The sequence below is a fragment of the Lissotriton helveticus genome, chromosome 6 (genome assembly GCF_964261635.1).
Source record: "Lissotriton helveticus chromosome 6, aLisHel1.1, whole genome shotgun sequence".
Classification (NCBI taxonomy): domain Eukaryota; kingdom Metazoa; phylum Chordata; class Amphibia; order Caudata; family Salamandridae; genus Lissotriton; species Lissotriton helveticus.
Window position 1 is genome coordinate 352382011 of NC_136067.1, and position 5524 is coordinate 352387534.

General features: G+C 40.5%; 1 long non-coding RNA gene across 1 annotated transcript; it reads right to left on the reverse strand.

Moving 5' to 3' along the window:
• Positions 1-1438: 1438 nt before the first annotated feature.
• On the reverse strand, positions 1439-3004 carry LOC144761360 (uncharacterized). The gene is made up of 5 exons (XR_013595684.1): positions 2962-3004; positions 2677-2837; positions 2153-2246; positions 1935-1963; positions 1439-1551 (listed from the first exon to the last, which is right to left on the reverse strand). It is a non-coding gene; the product is annotated as an uncharacterized LOC144761360 (long non-coding RNA).
• Between the last annotated feature and the right edge of the window lie 2520 nt (positions 3005-5524).

Below are 5524 nucleotides of genomic sequence, written 5' to 3' on the forward strand. Positions count from 1 at the left end.
ACCCCCTTGATAATATGCCCCAAAGTATCAAAACCAAAACATCAAAAGGTGAGTAAGCGTAGATTTTCCATCCCTAACTCTACATATATGTACATTGAAAATATATATATCTTCATAGAATGTAGAGGTGGAGTAATGAATAGTAAATCTATCCTGTCTATATATACACTTGCATTTTGATATTTTGGTCTTTGATATTTTTTCCACGATCTTCTTTAATCACTTCGATATTCAGTAATGCAATTATCAAAGTACACAAACAGAATGCCATTCTCTTTGAATTTTCAGCAGATGGGCCTTATGCACATGCGCTGTTGGGATGTTGCCTGCCAAATGAAGTGCCTATCCCTAAAATCACTAATGCAGCAAAAAGTACCTGAGGAACGGTTGGAATGTCCTGCAGCTGGGGCTCCTGTAGCAGAGGCTGAATCCACTGACATTGCTCTTCAGTTGTCTCTGGTAGAGTGGTATGAATAGGAATGGATAGTGTAAAAATCAGATGGCTTCACAGTAGACTATGAATTCCCACTGGTGATTGCTGTGGGTACATGGCCAGAAACAGAAGTTAAGATGATGCTAGGCTGACTCCAAAAACAAATGAAAGACTAGCTATCTTTAAATCACATAGGCAGTCATTCACCTGAGATGTTTCTGAGATTTTGGACATGGTAGTTTTCCTCGGTGTAAGTTTATTTTGAGGCAGCCATGTCATGATCAAAATGTAAGTCTTTTGTTAATGATTAATAAAAACCATTCCAACTTCATACTGAAAACAACAAAAAATACAGACTGGCCTCTAAATGCAGAACTTTGGAAAAGAATTAAGCATGGAGGCTTAGTTATTAAAATAATCCAATTATGAATTCATTCTGATTAAATAGCATACAATTATTGACCAATTTTACAAACAATTAAGACAGGCACCTCTCTAATTAGTGGGTCACTGCACTCATTCTTCTGACAAACTGCACCACTAATTACAAAGATTTCTCTTGTAGGCAGTACTTAATGTCTCATCGCAATAGAACATTAATTTCTTCCTATAGATGTGGTTTAGCCTCTGTACTCCCTTTGTCTCATTGGTGAGCAAGGTCAAATAAACAAAGAGCCACTCTTTTTTATACCTACATATATATGAATACGAATATACAAATATAATCGTCAGCAACCCATGACCAGTGAAATTTGCAGCAGAAACAGGTTTTCAGTATACAGGAAAATTGGCGCTCTAGCAATATGTACGTAATATTTGGTGCTTAATGAAATGTCAGTTACGTGGTGCAAGCAGGTGAGGGGAGACCCTTAAACCCCTCGTCTATTGTGTGAAACAAATTCACACCGACACAAAGAAACACAAATTCCTGCACACTCTAAACAAAGTCAAAACACAATCTGTTAAGTAAATGCAAAGAAAAAGCAACGAATAAGTCCCACGAAGGTTTTGGAGTTAGTTTTCTCCCTTTAATAGGTCATCAAGCATAAGGAAAATACACAGCCAGCCGACACGTGTTTCGTTGTAGGTATACAAAGATTTCCTACAACTCTTCAGGGCTGGAAAAGACACAAAATAGATGACCTAAGTTCACAACATACAGGTACATGTCAATCATGTTAACCACTGTACGTATCCCAAAAAGTGTGCATGGTAAGTTAACGTCACCCAACACGCGTGGAACCCAAACACGAGATCCTAATATACTATACAATATGTACTAAATATTCAGTTTAGACAGGGTATGGTGAAATCATAATGAAAAGTGAAGCGACGTAAAGTCAGTGCCAAGTAAAGATCGTGTAAAAACATCATTATGACACACACGAAATTGTTTAGAAAAACATTAAGGTAACACGACGCAGCATGAGTTAAATAGTTGTGATAAGTGTATTGTGCAATAACAGTGAATTCTAGTGGTGGTAAAGAAACACTCGGGTACCTCAATGGCTATATCCAAGGTCTGTAAGGCTATCAGAGGTGGTAAAAACCAAAAGTAAGGAGAAAAGGAAAAAAGGAAAATATAAAGGCAAACAAAATTGAAACGAAAGAAAAGGAGGAGAAAAAAGAGAGAATGGGCGTTAATATGAAGGTTACAAAAAAAGAAAAGAAGCAACCGTCTCAAAAAGCAAAACGCCCAATAGTGTAAAAGTTCCTTACCCCAATTCCGGTGATAATTCCAACCCGGAAGGGTAACCAAGTTCAGAGTTCAGTCTAGAATAGGACGGTGAAAGAAAGGGGACCCCTGGTAAGGCTGTAGAGAAAAACATGAAAGGTCTCACTGGGTTGTATGAAAGTCCAAATATCATTGAGTAGTTCTGGGAATTATCTTAAAGTAGGACTTCAGATCTCGAGATAGTTAAAAAATGACAGAAACGCGAGTAAAAAGAGGCTATTGTAATATGCAGGACCAATTGTCATTCAAAAACGGGTGCACAAAAGATCGGGCCAGCTAAAGTGTCTAAATTCGACATGTATTATCACCCCCTAGACATCGGAGGAAATAACACAGGAAATCGATAGCAAGGAAATTCAAGAATTGCACAGCCAATGAAGTTATACACCCAAAGGGACTCCTGTAAAATAAATGTCACAAAAAGGGGTCCTGTATTAAAAAGTCAGTATTAAACGCCATACAGAAAAAAAGGGGACCTGCCCACAAGCCGTAATGGAAGGGCTCTTACCCGATAGGTGTGAAGTTCAAAGTTAATGGGAAAATCAGCGTACTTCTAAAGTTCGGCAGCTGAAATGATCATCACAATGCCTCTTGTGAGTTTCACAAGGAAAAAGTACAGCGTTAAGTCAGGTCCGGATAAATTGAAACACGGGTGCGTGTCTCCACAATCTAATAGGACAAAACAAATTGGGATAGTAAATAAATGATGCTCAGTATGCCCAGTCAAATTGGAAAGTAGTATAGTAGGAGGGAAAACCATAGTTGGCGACTCCTAAACGGAAGACAAACATACCAAAGTGGCTGAATCGCCCTCGTTGCGCTGGCGTTCGTGAACCGGAACAACCTAATCACAAAACCGGAAGTAGTTATATATCCTCCATGTATTTAACAACTAGAGGGCTAACCTTCTAGGCGATGGGTAGAAAGGCACCAAATGTTACCCTCAAATTAGTTATTGCTTCCAAGATAATTAAAAACGCATTTCCTAATTACCAAGGCGAGGGCTCCCCCTAGTAATGAAAAAACGCCCTCCTAATCAGGGTAAGGAAAATATAATACCCACAAAAAATGAAAATTATTAACACACGCCAAAAGTACCATTTGTAATATGGCAGATATTATGTGTACAAAATATTAAAGGTCAAATAACGTGAAGGCTACAGGAAGTAAGGGCACGAGTTTCATATCAAAACACGAATGACGCCCTCCTTGTGGAAATATAGGCCGAAAATGTCAGGAAAACACTTAAATTAATGTCTTTGATCTCATACAAAGTTAGTCTCGAGATCGAAAAGGGTGTTAAAATCCAAGGGTAAAAAAGCCAAATCATTAAGGCTATACAAGGAAGTTACACATGAAGATGTTGTAAATGGATAATAAGCGTTAAAAATTCCAATATTAGAAAAAATTTAAATTACTATATAATATGAAAAAATCTAAGTAAAGCATCAGAGTTCTCCGACTGAAAAACCCCACGTCATGAGAAGTGCATTGCCCATTCGGGTAGAATGTAGTAAAAATTGCGAACGACTATACTGTTAGCATCCAGAAAATTACTCAGCCAGAAGTCAAGGGACAGGTAGGCACCCAGGCAGGGCTAGGTAAAGACAAAGGTAAAGAGACAGTAGAAAGTCTTTAGTGTTAGTAATACCGTTACTTCAGATTCTATTATTTCTTGCCGCCGTGAGAGTTTACAACATCTACTCCACGTTCTGTCAGTCAAGAAATTTAATACAGTTAGCTACCCAAGAAGAATTGCATCCCAGGGTCACAGTTAAGTCCCCGCCGAACTGTATGTAAGCGCATGATCCATAAAGCTTCAGTGCGTCTTAGGTGCAATTCCCTATTGCCACCCTCGAATTTACCAGAATGTGATCAATTTCATAAAAACAAATTCTTTTTTTGGGCCTTGCGCAGAACATACAGTAGCGTGGATAGCCACCGGATATTTCGCATTCTGTTGTATGAGGGCTCTTACATGTTCTCCAATCCTGTCTTTTAAGCATCTGATTGTACTGCCCACATATTGAAGTCCACATTTGCATTCAATTATATAAACCACATACTTAGTTTGGCAATTAATATTCATTCTAATGTCATAAGTTCTGTTGTTCACATCCCTTGAAACTTTTAGTTCTATGTTTAGCCCACCTGTATTCCCCGCAAGAACCACATTTATGGAAACCCCTGTTGGGTAACGTAAGCCAGTTCTCCACTGAACCAGTACTAGGTACTGTGGGGCTGAGTCTATTATGTAAAGTCTTGCCCCTCCTGAAAGTAATTTGTGGTTGTCCCGTAATGTGGGGACTCAAAGTCTTATCAGCTATAAGGATACCCCAATGTTTTTTTAGACTTTTTCGCAGGATAAGACTTAGGTCATTGAAGTCCGTCACCATACGGATAACCTGTTTTGGGTCATCAGGTTTATGTCTCAATTTCAAAGTATCATTTCATAATCCTCTTCTTTGCTTCTTTGAGTACAGTGGGTGAATACCCTCTATTCCCAAAACGTTTGTTCATGTCATTGATACAAGTATGAAACTCACTGTCTTCACTACATGTCCATGTGGCCCTCACAAATTCCCCATAAGGTATAGAAGTAATCTGGTGTACAGGGTAAGAGCTTTCCTCATGCAGGATAGAGTAACAAGCACTGTTCTTACGATACAATCTACTCTTCATAGAGTCTCCCTCTGTGTACAATTCAATGTCTAGGAAGGGAATGTTTGTGTCGCTAGCCTCCATGGTGGTCTAAATTTTCCCCTTCTTTTGCCTGCCTATTCATGGGTTGTTTGGAACAAGATTGGATTTGGGGAGATAAAGGTAACATTTGGATTGACAAGATTATTTTTTGGGGCAGATACATAGACAACTGTCTGTTGTTTTGGGCTGGCACAAATCAAGAGCTGCAACAATTTTTCACATATATGAACAGCAATGACTATGGTATGCAATTCAAGAATGGACGTGTGAGCACGGAGCTCTGTGCCCACCTTCAGCATTATCCTGAATATCTTTGCCCTGATGTCCCGTGAAGGCTGGGAATAACCACCTCCCCCTGCGTGGGCCCTGTGGAGCTGTCCCAAGTGGCAAGAGGCGGTCCCCAGCATTGAAACTCCAGACCTCCGGTGGACTCTCCGAGACGGCGCCGGCCATTTTTTTGCGGCCTGTGCGGCCGAGCTCATCGCTGGCCTCGAGTGGATAGGCGGCTGGACCGGAGTAGGGGTCGGCTAGCTTCGGCTGGCGGCGGGAGTCGGAGCTCCGATGGCGGACCCAAAATACAGGAACCGGAGGTGAGGAGGGCCTTGAGGTGGCCGGGGGCTCCGGCGGTACCCTGCTGTGCTTGTAGCGAGTTG